Source organism: Lygodium microphyllum, chromosome 21, assembly GCF_053477565.2.
Source record: "Lygodium microphyllum isolate KBCC chromosome 21, Lygodium_microphyllum_v1.1.10, whole genome shotgun sequence".
Taxonomy (NCBI): domain Eukaryota; kingdom Viridiplantae; phylum Streptophyta; class Polypodiopsida; order Schizaeales; family Lygodiaceae; genus Lygodium; species Lygodium microphyllum.
Genome location: NC_141155.1, coordinates 93,870,813 through 93,885,455, shown reverse-complemented (window position 1 = coordinate 93,885,455; position 14,643 = coordinate 93,870,813).

Below are 14,643 nucleotides of genomic sequence, written 5' to 3'. Positions count from 1 at the left end.
TTCATTCACCCATATTAAATAAGATTCGCTACTTTTACGTAATGCACGTTTAGCTTGAGTATGAGTAAGAAGTGGAAAATTATTAGAAGCATGCATACCATGCAATATGATTTATTTTCCTTGAAAATAAATTTTAATTGAATGCGTAGAATAATCTATGTCAGGATTATACTGATGATGCCAAGGCATACCTAAGATAATATCACTAGACTGTAAAGGTACAACTAGGAAATTTCTTTGTTCAGTATATTCTCCAATTTTAATTTCTAAGTTATGCACCTCTTATGTTCCATTATATCTTGTGCCTAGGAATGCTGCTTTAATGCGATAATGTGTAGAAACAGTTTGTAAATTTAATTCTTTCACTAACTTTGCAGAAATAAAATCATGTGTACTACCATCATCATGTAAAATAATCTTTTTTTTACCATGCACAAAATATTTCATTGTCAACAAAGAATGTGGAGTTGGCATACCTGGCAAAGTATCCGGAGTAGTACCAATGTCGTCATCATCTTCCGTAAAATCAGGCATTTCTTCATGTTCTTCTTCTTTCATTGCTCCAAGATAATTGATATGGACAGGTGGCTTTTTTGATTGGCAATTGGCTGCTAGATGTCCAGGTTGATGGCATTTGTAACAAACTATAGGTTTGGCTTTAGATACATTGTTGGCAATGGCAGGAAGTCTAGGAATATTGGGATTTGGCTGTGAGGATGGCTTAGGGTTGTTAGATATGATCAATGCCCCACCCTCATTAGGTGCTACCAATGATCCATGGTGCTCAAAGTTGTAAGGCCCCCATTATGAGGAGAAGCCAAATGTGAGCCCGGACATTGGTTGAGTCCTGACTTGTATATCAGATGAGGTCTATGTAACTAGATGGCAAAAAGGTGACAGTTGTGGGTCTAATCTTTGGGTTAGATGGAGTGGTTAAGTTGGTAGAAACTCGAGGCGCATTGCATCGAGTTGCGGGATAAGGGAGTTAAAAGGGGCCCCTATTTTGGGGTCCGGGGGTTGCGTAAGCGGCCCCTGGCTGGGGGGTTCCAGGGGGGCCAGCGGCCCCCCTGGCGGGGGCCCGGAGGCAGCACCCCCGGCCCGATGGTAAAGGGAATATTCCCTGGCCGACTAGTGGAGGCTTATATGGTAGGTCGGTCAAGCCAACCTAACGGCCTTCGCAGGCTATAAAAGCTAAATCCCTTCATAGCCATCGATCATTCATCTTTCACCCAGTCAGAGCTGTTGTTCCAGCTAGCCTTAAGCTCTATACCTATCTTCTATCTAGATCGCCATCTAAGCTTCACACATTGGAAGCGCACGGGTGGACAGAGCCATCTTTGTATCAGTTGTTTGGAGTTAAAGAATTTATTGATTCTCCTCTTATCTGTTGTGTACTCTCTATCTCTTTCTTAGATTCTGTTCACTGCGCCGTGTAATTTTTACAAGGGTTTGGATTGGTATTTGATGGCAAAGCAGGTGGTCATGTCCAAGACTTACGGAATGAAGATGGAAGAAAACGATTTTGATTGAATCTTCGAAAATTTGAATTGAATTGTTTGGAACCATAGTTACCATTAGTTTGAAATTGTTGTGGACTCTTGTCTCTTTCTTGTTGTCTCTTCCTCGAATCTTGTCTTCAGTGTCATGAGCCAAGGAAATTGCATCTTCAAGGGTTGTTGGCTTGAACATATTGACTTCAGCATAGTAATGTCCAAGTAAGCCAGACATAAACTTGCGTTTGTAAGTCGCTTCAGGTACATCTTCGAGCATGCGTAGTTGCAATAGGGCATTCCAAAAACGTTCAGTGTATTCGGAAATAGGTTCGCGATCTCTTTGCTGTAGAAGATCCCATTGCTTTATGGCTTTTTCATGGAATTGAGGAGGAAGGAAATTCTGCAAAAACTTCTTTTGGAAACTCTCCCAGGTAGTGGGACAATCAATGCTCTTGCGAACCACAATCCACCATAGAGATCCTCGATCGACTAAATGATTAGTGACACATTTAATTTTGTCTTTCTCAGCATATGTCTCTTCATGAAAGTAATTATCAAACTGACTGATAAATGTACAGTCTTTCCATCTCGAGATCCATTGAAAGTACGAAATTTGAAGTTTCTTTTACTTATCTTTGTTTCTTTGTGGATGGATTGGGCTTCAAGTGTCGCATCGATGGTATGTCGTATAAAATCTTCGGGTTGCGGTCCATCTTTGTCGGTGGTAAATCATTGCAGATTGGCCAATTGAACTTGCAAAGCTTGTCGGCCTCTTCGTTCTTCGTCAAGCTACATCATAATCAAATCCAATTTTTGTTCCATCGTTGGTTCGGGTAAATCACCTTCAGTCCATAAGATCATCCATGTTTTGTTCCGTCATCTTGTAAAATCCAAAAGACCTCACACTCTCGAAATTTGATTAGTGGGATGAGCATAGCTCAAAGTCGGGTATACAAGGCTTATATATATATATATTTTGGCTTTTATAGTCTTTGTCTTTTGCAATTGCAGTATTCGTTGTCTTCATAGAAGTTGCGTATAATCTTGGTATGATCTGCGTATGACCTTCTGCGTTTGCTGAAATTGGTTCAGCAAGTCTGTAAATAGGAATAGGGTCTTTCAGAGAGCAATAAATGAACTCTGTGCTTTTGCATATGAACAGTCTTTATGGGAGTTGTTGAAGTAAGTCTTTTATGACTACTGTGAACTTAGGTGATTTGCAGAAGTAAGAGAACTTGGGGGATTGCTTAGTAGACTTTGAAGACTAGGAAGCTTTAAGCTTCGTGATCTGTCATGGATTTTTAGGACATGAATATGTCCTCGACTGATTCGACGCCGCCCAGAACGTCTTCTTGCCGCCGTTCGTGAATTCGTAGTTGAAGCTTTCTTAAAGCTTCTTATAAAGCTTACTAAGCTTTATTTTAAAGCTTTTGAACTTTTGGATATGAAAGAAGAGCTTACTGTCAATCTGGTTCAAAACGACTTGTAGAAGGAGATGTCTACGTGGTCCTCCGCCTCCTCAAGCCGGTCCTTCGCGATCAGAGGATGCATATAGGGGTTCTTGACCACCAGGAATACACCCATATTGACCGTTTGTGATGAAACTGACTGTAGAGCTCAATGGTTCTAGGAACTCCGCCTTCGCACAAGATGGTAAGCGATTGGAAGCTCTTGATCTCAGCTTCGCTCTGATACCACTGGTGCACAGATCGGATGCCGTAAGTGCGCGTAGTGAACGTCAGAAGGTCCCCAAGAACAAAAGAACTCTACTTTTTGCACACAAATCAATGTAGAAATCTTGCACGACATGAACAAGAGACCAATTGGGTGCAATCTCCCCCCATGCCTTGTGTGAGCGCTCCACAAAGCATGTATTTTTATGTATTAATCATCTTCAAGCTCAAATAATAGCCCAAATTACAAAATAGCATGCTTTAGCTTTTGAGTTTGCTTTTGTGCCAAATAGAAATAAAGCTAATGGGCACCCAAGAAGTCAGGCGTACCCAAATACAATGTCCAATACAAATATCTAAATCGGGCGCCCATGCACATACAAAAATAATAAATAAATATCAAACACCTTGATAAATAGGCACGACAAAATATAGGCGCCATGCCTAAGATATGCACCCATCAAAATATTGACGATAATTTGAATACACGCTATCCTCCAATGCTTTCCACTGCCACCGTTGCTATCTCTACACATCAACTGAAGCATTCACAATTGTTAGTAAAATAATACAATTAAATTGACAAAAGTGAATACCTAGCAGTCTTCAGCTACATAAATAAATTAATTGGTCAGAAATCAATCCTAACCTTAATTTATCACGAGTGCGCACTCTAAACTCATAAACGTTTATTAATTAAATATGTATTTTGCGGAATCACCCGATATGGAATCACTCGTGTACACATAAAATTAACAAAATTCCCGAAAAGGATAGGCGTCCCCATCGACTTCTCGCACAAAGAATCCACTTTATGTATGAGCCCTGGTAATAAAAGTTTACGGAATTCACCGTAAAACCTCATGGAATCCACCGTGGCACGAAATCCACCGTGTAATATGCCTCCTGGCATCAATGCAAGCTACAACATACTTTTAGTATGGTGGAAAAACATATATATTATTTACAAGAAAAGGGGAGTCAACAATACCTTGGAATCTTATATGTTGCTTATGTTGTATATGGATTTTATTGCATAGGAACTAGATGCAATTTACTTCTCTTGATACATGCACTTCGCAAACTCTATCTTCAAATATTTGAGATGGATTTTATCCTTTTTAATGACCTATTCTCATGTGGCATAATACAGCCCTGATGTGTCCCATGAGGAAATCAAACCAAGCAGCCAACAACTTCGAAATGTATTACTCACACTCGATACCATAGTTATATTGGTGGTGATACCCTCACGTGAGGTTTCGTTGCGGATTGTGGGATTTCCACCTGCACTTGACATTCTTCGCTTAGGGGCCATTCTCGATCTTCCTTTCTTCTAGGCGCAACCCCTATTGGAATTTTAGTAGCCTCTTGCTCAAGTGGATGGCAAAAAATGACGAAAAGCTCATGGGATAGGGATTAAGTTCGCGGGGAAGGGAAGGAGCATGTGGTCACCCTCTAAGGAGGGGAAGAGAAGGAGAACCTTCTAGAAGTCTCTCTCTCTCTCTCTCTCTCTCTCTCTCTCTCTTTGTGTGTCGTGCCTAACGACATCTTGTTCCTCCTTCTTTCCTTACGATGGGGGGGGGGGATTTTATAATGGTGGGAGGTGGGTTATTATGGGGGAAGGAGGGTTATTATGGGGGAGGCGTGACGAAGGCCCTCCCCTCCACCTCGGCAGCCAAGTTTGGCATGCCGCCATGCAGTCTCCATTGGGGGGGGAGAGGTGGCATATGTGTTCCCCTCCTCCCCATCGACATCATCGTCATCTTCATCTTCAAGATCATCACTCTCGTCCCTGTCATCTCCAGCTCTGTCATCGTCAACTCCTTCTTCCTCCCCTTCCATGTCATCCTCATCATTGATGTTGTTTCCTTCTTCCTCCCCCTGCCACCTGTTTGGCGATGATAGGGGGAGGGGTGATTGAAAAAATTGAAATAATTTTATTAAAAATAGGGGGTTCCTATGCAGGGGGGATATTACACTCATGGATGATTTTTCCCTAAGTTAACATTGGATTTCTTCTCCATGTAAGTTTCATATGCAAGGATCATACTATAGGAACTTTGCTAAGATTTTTGGCCATGTGGTCAAATCTTATTTAATTAAAGAATGAGATTTAGTACAATGTGAGATCCACCCATATATCAATGTGGTTATGTAGCAATCTCACGACTCCATTTGGCCCAAAGTTAACATTTTAATTACTGTACATGTAAGTTTCCTTTGAAAGGAGTCATATTGTAGAAACGTTGCCATTGATTTTAGCCATGTAGTCAAACCCTATTTAGTCATAAGTCTTATCTATGAGATTAGAAACTTTACCATGGTTTTTTACCATATGGTTTTTAAAGGCTAGTTAAATAGAGGATGTGGTTTATTGTGATATGAGATTCACATATAAACAAATATAGCTATGTAGCAAATCCCATAGATAGCAACATAAGGTAATGTGAAAAACACTTGAAAGTTGGAAATTTGACCTCATGGTGAAACCTAAAAGATATCTATATTGTTATAAACTACTTTTAACCATATGGCCAAATCTAGTTTCATAACTATATAAAGAAAGTGGTTCATTTGTTGCAACATGTTGTGAAATTGGATTTGACTATATAGTCAAATATCATTTTATAGTGGAATGAAAAAATCGGTCTCATGGTTTGCAAGATGTATGAGATTAGATTTGATCATATGGCCAAATGAAACAAGAATGGGGGATTCTTGGATGCTAACATTGATAAAAAAATGAAATATTTGACCATATGGCCAATTTTTATTTTGTAGTGAAATGGACAAAGTGGCTAATTTGTGGTAAAACGATATGATATTTATATATGACCATATAGATAGGAAGTTATGAAAAATTGAAATGAAAGAAATGGTTTATGGAAACAAAGTGGTTCATTTGTTGCACGACAAGTTTTGACTACATGGCTAAACTTCCTATAAATATAGTAGGTAATTAAGGAGTTTCAAGTAGAACATGGTCTTCCTTTTTGGAGATAATATAGAAGTTATTTGTCTTATAACTTTTTGCCATAGAGCCAAATCTAGCATACCCAAAATTTGGGTGATCGAACCCACCATAGATTTTGTCTTAGTTTTTCAAGATCAATCCCCAAAAAAGTGGTTTGTTTGTTGCAAGGCAAGATTTGACCACATGGCCAAATTATAGAAAGTAAAACATTTTTTGTACAAACTAGTCATTCCTTTTGGAAGTAAGGAAGGGTTTATAATATAAGAAAGCATTTGACCAAATGGCGAAATGTCATTCTTGTAGTAAAATGAACAAAGTGGTTGATTTGTTGTAAGATATTGTGATTCTGCAAGAGTCCTTGTTTTGGCCAAGAGATAGCTTAAGGAGAAGATTTGGCCGCATGGCCAAATCTCATAGTATATTGGGAAAAATAATAGAAATTACATCTTATATTATAAGAAAAGATTTGACAATATGGCCAAATCTCAGATTGTATTGAATAAAATAACAAAAAGTACTTCTTATATTGTAAGAAAATTTTTGACCATATGGTCTAATCTATAGATTGATGGAAGATCGTGATATGTGTTGTTAGAAGAGCAGAATCATATTGAGTATTGGTAAGTATTGTATGGCCATATGCTTATTGCAAAATTATAATGATAAAATCTTACGAAAATGCTTTTACTATAAAAATACAGTATAATAGAAAGTGCTATATAGTAAAGTATAATACGATGCATAAGAACTTGATAAAATGCTCTAATATTACTGAAGAATACAAGAAATATAAGGCTAGATTTAGTCTTGAGACAAAAGCTTAAGATATATAGCATCACACAATAGAAAGAAATGTTAGTATTTTGAAAGCACTCATTGTTGACAGCATTGTACAAACTATTTATTCCATTTTCACATCCAAGTGAGTTTTTTCAACATTACACAAATCATATATTTCATATTCACATCAAACAGAGTATTTTCAACAATACAAAAAATCTTGATTTTCATATTCCCAGCAAAGAAGCTATCATTTGCAAGGTAGTGGACATAAAAAAAGACAAGCACTCTAGGAGATCAATCAAGCAATCGAGAAGAAGAAGAAGACATTGGATTTTTAAGAGTAAGTGCCTAATCTCATTGCTACAGAAATAAAGATTGCATTTAATTTTCATACATGATTCTTATTTAGATAATGCTTGTGGTGTTTGATCTTGATATTATTCTATACTAAACATATGAAAGAGTAGTAGTGTGATTTGTAGTAACTGTATGGATTGAATTGATCAAGAGAGAGTATGCATTAGTGGAGATTAGAAAAGAAGTGGAGAATCACTAGCACCAAATCAATGCAATTTAACTCAAAATCAGAAATAAATTAGGGAAGAGTTTAAAACCTGTTGTAGTTAGTAGAAGTAAGCAATGTGTACCAGTGTAACAAAAATCACCGTGAAGTAGAGCAGACACGTTGTGGAGTGGCGATCATTCACTGCTCTGTAGAATTGGCGAACCCTTAGAGCAAGATTTTTCATTTGAAGATGCAAGCAATTTTGGTCATAATACCCAAATTAGAACCACAATTTGCACTGCACAATCTGTTTTAGTTGAGAAAATGAAACAGTGGAGAGTACTCAAAGAAGAGCAGGGGAACAAAATTGGCAAGGACTAGGGCCACAAAACTTGTAGTAAGAGAGGGGCGACAAGAGCAAAGATAAAAACGCTGAGGATTAGGGATGTAAAACCTACAACTGTAAAAATGCAACAAAGAAAACACTCAGATAAGAGAGTTGTGTGGAAGAGAGAGGGAAGGGAGGAGAAACTTGTTTTGAAAAACATCATGATTAAGGTTTGCCTTGGACAAAGTGTTTATTGAGAGCTATGTGAGCTGAAGGATAGAAGATGCATGGACGAATCCTGGCATAAAAATGATTTAGATCTTACTTTTGTAACTATTTTTTAATTTCTTTAAATATTTCAAGTCATGATATTTTCAAAAATCACATAATGGCTATACCATCACCCGTTGGGGTCTACCGACAGCCCTCAGACCCTACCATTGGGGGTATTGCCCCAAACCCCCACCAGGGGCACTGCCCTCGGACCCCCACTAAGGGCGTTGCCCCCAGACCCCCACTAGGGGGGAGGGGGGGCTACTGCCCCCTAAACCCCCCATTGGGAGCATTGCCCCCGAATCCCTACTACCTGGGGCGCTCCCCTCGAACCCCGATTGGTGGCATTGCTCCCAAACCTCCATCGAGGAGGATGTTGCTCCCCAAACTCTCACTATGGGGGTGTTTTCCCTAGACCCACTCATTTCCCCCTCCCCTCCCCCTAAGAACCCACCATTGGGATATTGCCTCTATTTTCATAGCTACAAATTTTGCTTACACACTCTCTATCCTACCCTTCCAGAGATTCTACTCTAGAACTATCACTAAGGTGGCTTCAAAATCCTCAATGATATTACATATTAGACACATTAAATATACATAATCTTATAATATTTTATTTAATGTATTTTATTTATATTTATTAATTATTAATAAAATTATATATATATATATATATATATATATATATATATATATATATATATATACTATATTTCATAATATACATATAGTATGATATATTAGTATAATATGATTTAGAATAAATAGTATAACTTAAAATTAAAAAGCAATATGATACATTTTGCTATTATGAACAAGTGGGTACTATAAGATTTCTAAATATTTAACCATGATACAAATTATCTTTCCTTCTCAAATAGCTTCTAATTGATTGTGAAATTTCCTCAATCTTTATAGCTTCGTGTCATAGGGAATGAAATATCCTATTCTTTGGAGGTCCTTGTGGTTTCAACATTTAAGCACGAGGTCAATGTTTCTCATAAAATATCTTTATCCTTGTTGTCATATGGAATACATGAAATAAAGGTTTTGATCATTCGATCAAATATTTTCTTATGGAGATCAAAAAGGCTATTTATCCTTGTTGACATATAATAGAGGCTTTGACCATTTGGCTTAATCTTGTTCTATGGACATCACAAACAATTATTATCCTTGCTATCATCTAGGTTACATGCAATACACATTTTGACCATATGGCTAAATCTTTTCTTGTGAATATCACAAAGAATTTTAATCCTAAGTCTTGTGAAAATACTTGCAATAGAGGTTTTGACCATTTGGCTAAATCTTTTCCCATAAAGATCACAATGAATTTTTATCCTTATTATATGTATTTTTCTTGAGGTTTTGACCATCTGGCTAAATATTTTTCTATGGAGACCACAATGAACTTTTATCCTTTTTGTCATGTGAAATACATACAACAAAGGTTTCAATCATTTGACTATGTCTTTTCCTAGGGGGATCACAAAGAATTTTTATATTTGCTATGGTGTGGATTACATATAATAGATTTTTGACGAGGTGGCTAAATATTTTCCTATATACATTATAAAGAATTTTAATCATTGTTTTTGTGTTGAATAGATCTAGTACACATTTTGAACATTTGCTATATATTTTTCCAATGAGAACACCAATGAAGTTTTTGCTTACTCAAAGAGTAGCTAATAAAATAAAGTAAAATCAAGGGAAGCTAAATATAATAGAAGAATATTTTCTTCTTTAGTTTAGGGCATAGTTCATGAGAAAATTTATTTTTGGCCATATGGTCAAATATATCCCCTTTCTGTAAGATGTTTCCATTAATACTTTATATTATGGATGTTGGACTCATTCTATCTAATGTTTCATTGATTTTTTCTTTTCAATGAAATTTGATACTTCATTGTATTTAGCAATTTCATTACTATTTTCTTCTTTTTGAGAGGTGACAACATACAAATTATAAAATCTCAATTTTCTCACTTGTACATGTATCATGAATAATAATTTTATTTTGGAGAAACTGTGAATTTGCTAGTTGATCATGAGATTGTTGCACTTGGGAGAGTGCATACAATACATCCAAATGAGACATGCCATGGGGAAACACTTCAAGATGGATATATTTCAGTGGCTATTGATAAATGTCTAAATGTAGCAACATATTTGCCATTCCCAATAATTGATGCAATGAAGGTTCATGAAGCTATGGGTGGTTTTGCAAAATGGGGAAAGAAAGATGTAGCGATTGTTTCAAACTCAATAACAATTCATGACAAAGGAGATGATTACGAATCAAGCCATATCCTACCTTTTGAGGATATTGATGTGCTTAGCATTCATGAAAGTTGGAGAGAACTTAGAGTGAATGGACAGAAGGCAACACAATGTGCATTGGGACAAATGTTATATTATTGGCTTTTCCATACGATGTGATAAACTTTGAACTGCTAGGAGAAGAGGATGTTGGTGTGGTGGTAGATAAATCTGTTGATCAAACCACATGAACATATATAGGTGACAACCTCCATTGTGTCATTTTGGAAAGATGGCCTATTAAACAGGTCACCTTTTATTATGGAACACTGCTGCTACAACAACAATCATACATGCAATTTATCTCTACAAATGCTTGTGCCAAAAACATGGAAGATACCAATGAATATTTTATTTCTACAAAAAAATCATCAATGGACAAGTGGTATGCGGAAGGGCATGGTATGAGATTCATGGAATCCTAAAGACATCTTTTTACAAGTACAAAACACAATTTGAGCATGGTGTGAGGAGGGCAATGTATGGAAACATGGGGGTAATAAGAGTAGCTTGGGATCACATAGAGATGGGAAGAGCCATCCTTAGAGACTTTGTCAAGAAGAATGCAAAGCTCCACATAAGAGTATAACAATGCAAGATGGGATCAAGGGAGACACAATTGGTCATTCTAGATGTTTATAAGTAGGTAGATATATGGGGAGAAGTAAATACAACTTTGAATGGTATTGGATGTAAGCAAATGTCATTGTCCACTTTCAATCGTATTTGGAACATAGAGTTCAAGCATGTAACCTTAGCAAAGACAAGTGAGCTCTCCAAATGTAATATTTGCTCAGAGATCAAAGAGCAACTTGCAGCAACAAAGTGTCTTCAAGAGCAAAATGTGCTTCTAAAAAGCGTTAATCTCACATGCTACAATAACAAAGTTGTCGAAACATATACTATAGTTGGCGCTTGGCCTCAATATTGGATCGAGAGAAAAACTTGTGCATCATACATGATAAAATGGACCAACAAAAGATAGTTATCCCTAGGTTAAGGCTTCAATCAAAAGAGACTAAAAGATCTACTCAATTTCCAGTTTCTTAAACAAGCATGATTACACATTGGCATGGAGAAAGCAGATATGGACATTTCTGGTCAGCTTCGGCTTGGGTATCTTTGCATAAAGTAGGACGTCCAGGACCAATGCTAGAATGCTATTAGGAGATCTTGACCACTAATAACCCAGATTTCAGGTCGATCCTAGTGGATTTGGCCCTGAACGTTCCGTTGCAAGGTAGACTCGAGAAACCCTAGGCGACAAACCGTGTGACATTCCATGGGAGTGTCGGGCGGTGTTTCTTAGATTTTTCTCTCAATGTACTACTAAAAATGTGTCTAGGCAGCCGTTCGACGGGCACGTTACAATTGGTATTAGAGCCAACCAACGAATAAAACGATTAGGATAGGAATAAATCGGGAAGAGTGAAGTGATATTTTCACTAGAAAATATTTTTTTAAATTTTACTCACTTGTGGATTGTTGCTACTTCCAGACTTACAAGGCATGGAGCAAGTTCCTCATATTTCATATCATGTTCAGGATGGCTATTAACTTTTTAAGTTATTGCAGACAATCCGACATGATGGGGATCCTGGATTGACTCTACAACCCTTCATCGCTGTATGTGGAAAGGTGTTGGACTTGGAGCGTGGGATACTACTACATAGATGCCAACCGACTCGTCTATCTTCAAAATAACCTGAAGAGGCTAAAATGGTTGGAGGAATTAAAGGTTATGAAGTTATTCATCTTCCATGAGGCTTGTGTAAATTCGATGCTGCACTTGATTCAAAGAGAATGGGAAACAAGAGGGATGCACTGCTCAACCTCTCTGCCCCATTCAACTCCCCTAAAATGGCATGAATCGGGTTCTAACCTAACAATACCTAAACGTTGTACAACTGTAGAACCTTGTGAGAAGCCTCCCCTTCCTTTGGGACCACCCTTCCATAGGACGGACTCATCGAGGGTTCCGCCCTTCCACTTCCCTCAATAGACATTCTTTAGTTATCTAATTAGGTCCTATCACATTTATGTGTGACATTTTACATCATCTTCCTTAATTAATCCTTTTAGGAAATAGGGTTCATTTGTCTAACTTATGGCACTGACATGAAAATAGTTCAGACAGGTTCCTTGGAAGTAACTTTATATTAGCATTTTAACTGAGATACAAGTCTTGTTTTTAAAAAAATGTAATTTCTACAATCCATGAGGATGCGTCTTATTTCTTCCAAGTTTCCACCCTTGCACTAGTAACAGGGCCTTGAGAATCTATCTCGAGTCACATAGATCATTTGAGTAGGACCCAAAGGTAGGGAATTTAAAGCCAGAGCCCCTCCTGGAATCCAAGCGTCCTCCTACATACAAACTAATCCACGGAGAGACCTCTTGTGGTGGCGGGTTCGGTCCATGTTCTCATCATGGTTATTTGGAACCCCCTTGGCTAGGGTTGGTGGTCAACTAGGGGTAGCTTGGCACACCCTCCATGAATTCAACCCGATTCATTTTTCAAATTTCTTTTATGAGCTTGGGTCATACATTGCTTTCACAGACAGTGATTCTAGACAATGAAGGCAAGTGCTTAGGACATCTACTAAGGTGGAGTTCCTATTTTTGAACGATTAGCATTCACCCTTCTTGGGTCTTTCTTGCCTTGGTGTTTATTACCATGACCTTCTGAGGATTAGAGAGCATCCTCATTCCGATCTCGTTCTTATGTGATAGGAGTGAGCGTATTCGGTAGTTTTCGGGTGGTAGTTCCCCTAATTTGCTAGCCTTCCAGGTTTCTTATCTTAAGGTCATAGGTCTAAGATGACTCAAACTAGGATTTCAATTGGTCAATTGGTAACCCTTTTCCCATCTTAGAAATTTATCAGGGCTTCTAAGTTTACCCTAGGGTTTCATTCCCCCAAGATAACATGACATTTTATTCATTCCTCTTGCAAGTCAAGAGTAATTTAAGCCCTTTTGCAATCCTTTGGGAGCATCGAATGTCATGTGGCAAATGGTCGTTCTTTGTTGTGGATACGACATTCGAGTTTTCTTGTATTGGCTTTGAGTTGTATCATATTTTAAAAAATGATATCTCCAAAGGTGTTTTAGACATCGTGGCTAATTGTTAGGATAGAGACCAAAGAGCGCGTTTACTTGACTCTCAGTCAACATATGGTCGTAACAATTTGACCTAATTACGATTAAATTCTAATTGAGTCAAATTAAACCCTAGCCTTACTTATCATATAGGATTTCATTTAGCGAACCACCTCTTTCAATTAAGTTCAGCAATTCACATGCGCATCTTAAATCTATCTTTTAAGATGCATCCCTATTATGTAGTGCAACAGAATTTGTTCATAATGCCACACAAATCTAGATGTAAGTCTTTCCTAGGTTGATGATAGGATGTGGGATTCCCATTCATGAAAATTCCTTCTAGTGCATTTATGCAAATCATAAAGCACGACCTAAGTATTTAAGTGTGAGTGTATATGAGTTCATCGTAAATGCAAGTTAATTCACTCTTATGGTCTACAGGATGCAATTGACCTACATGGAATATTTACATACATTGGAAATCTATGACGCACTTGCAAAAATTCGAACCTAATATTTGGCTTAGTACTGCAACAACCCGTAGATGCTTAATCTATTCGTGGCAAATCATGGTTATTAAGCCTTTACAACTACCTTTTGAGTTATGCAAGTTACGCGATACGAAGTATGACTTCTTTCTAATGATTTCCATGCTTTATTGTTCGGTTCAAAGTACTAGACACAGTAGTAGTACTTGGTTTTGGAGTGTGGAATTAGCGTTTACACTCCGTTCATGCTAGTGTTGTTATCCTCCTTTCGTAGTTGTGGCCTTCCCGGTTACTTGCGAGAGTTTGCGCTTCGAGGCCATTTCAGAGCTTGGAATACGGCCTTCACTCCTCTTGGAGCACTCCTTTGTGCCGGAGTTCCCTATGCCTTGCCTCGACTTTCGTGATCTTTTTTATCAACTAGAGGGTAGTTGATGGAGGATCACAAAAATCGTGATGGGGAGAGAGGGTACTTGTAGCTCTGTTCAAGGAAGGAATTTTACTTGATACTCGTCTCCCTTTGTCTCTCTCTCTTTCTTCCTTGCTATGAGATTCCCCTTTCCTCTCTCTCTCTTCCACTCCTTCACAAAATTGGGAGTAGGGAGGGGAAAGAAGATTTGTGTGTTCTTGCTGAAAGAAGGGGGGGGATTTATAAGGGGAAGATGAGTAATAGTTGGGGGGGGGAAAGAAGAGAAT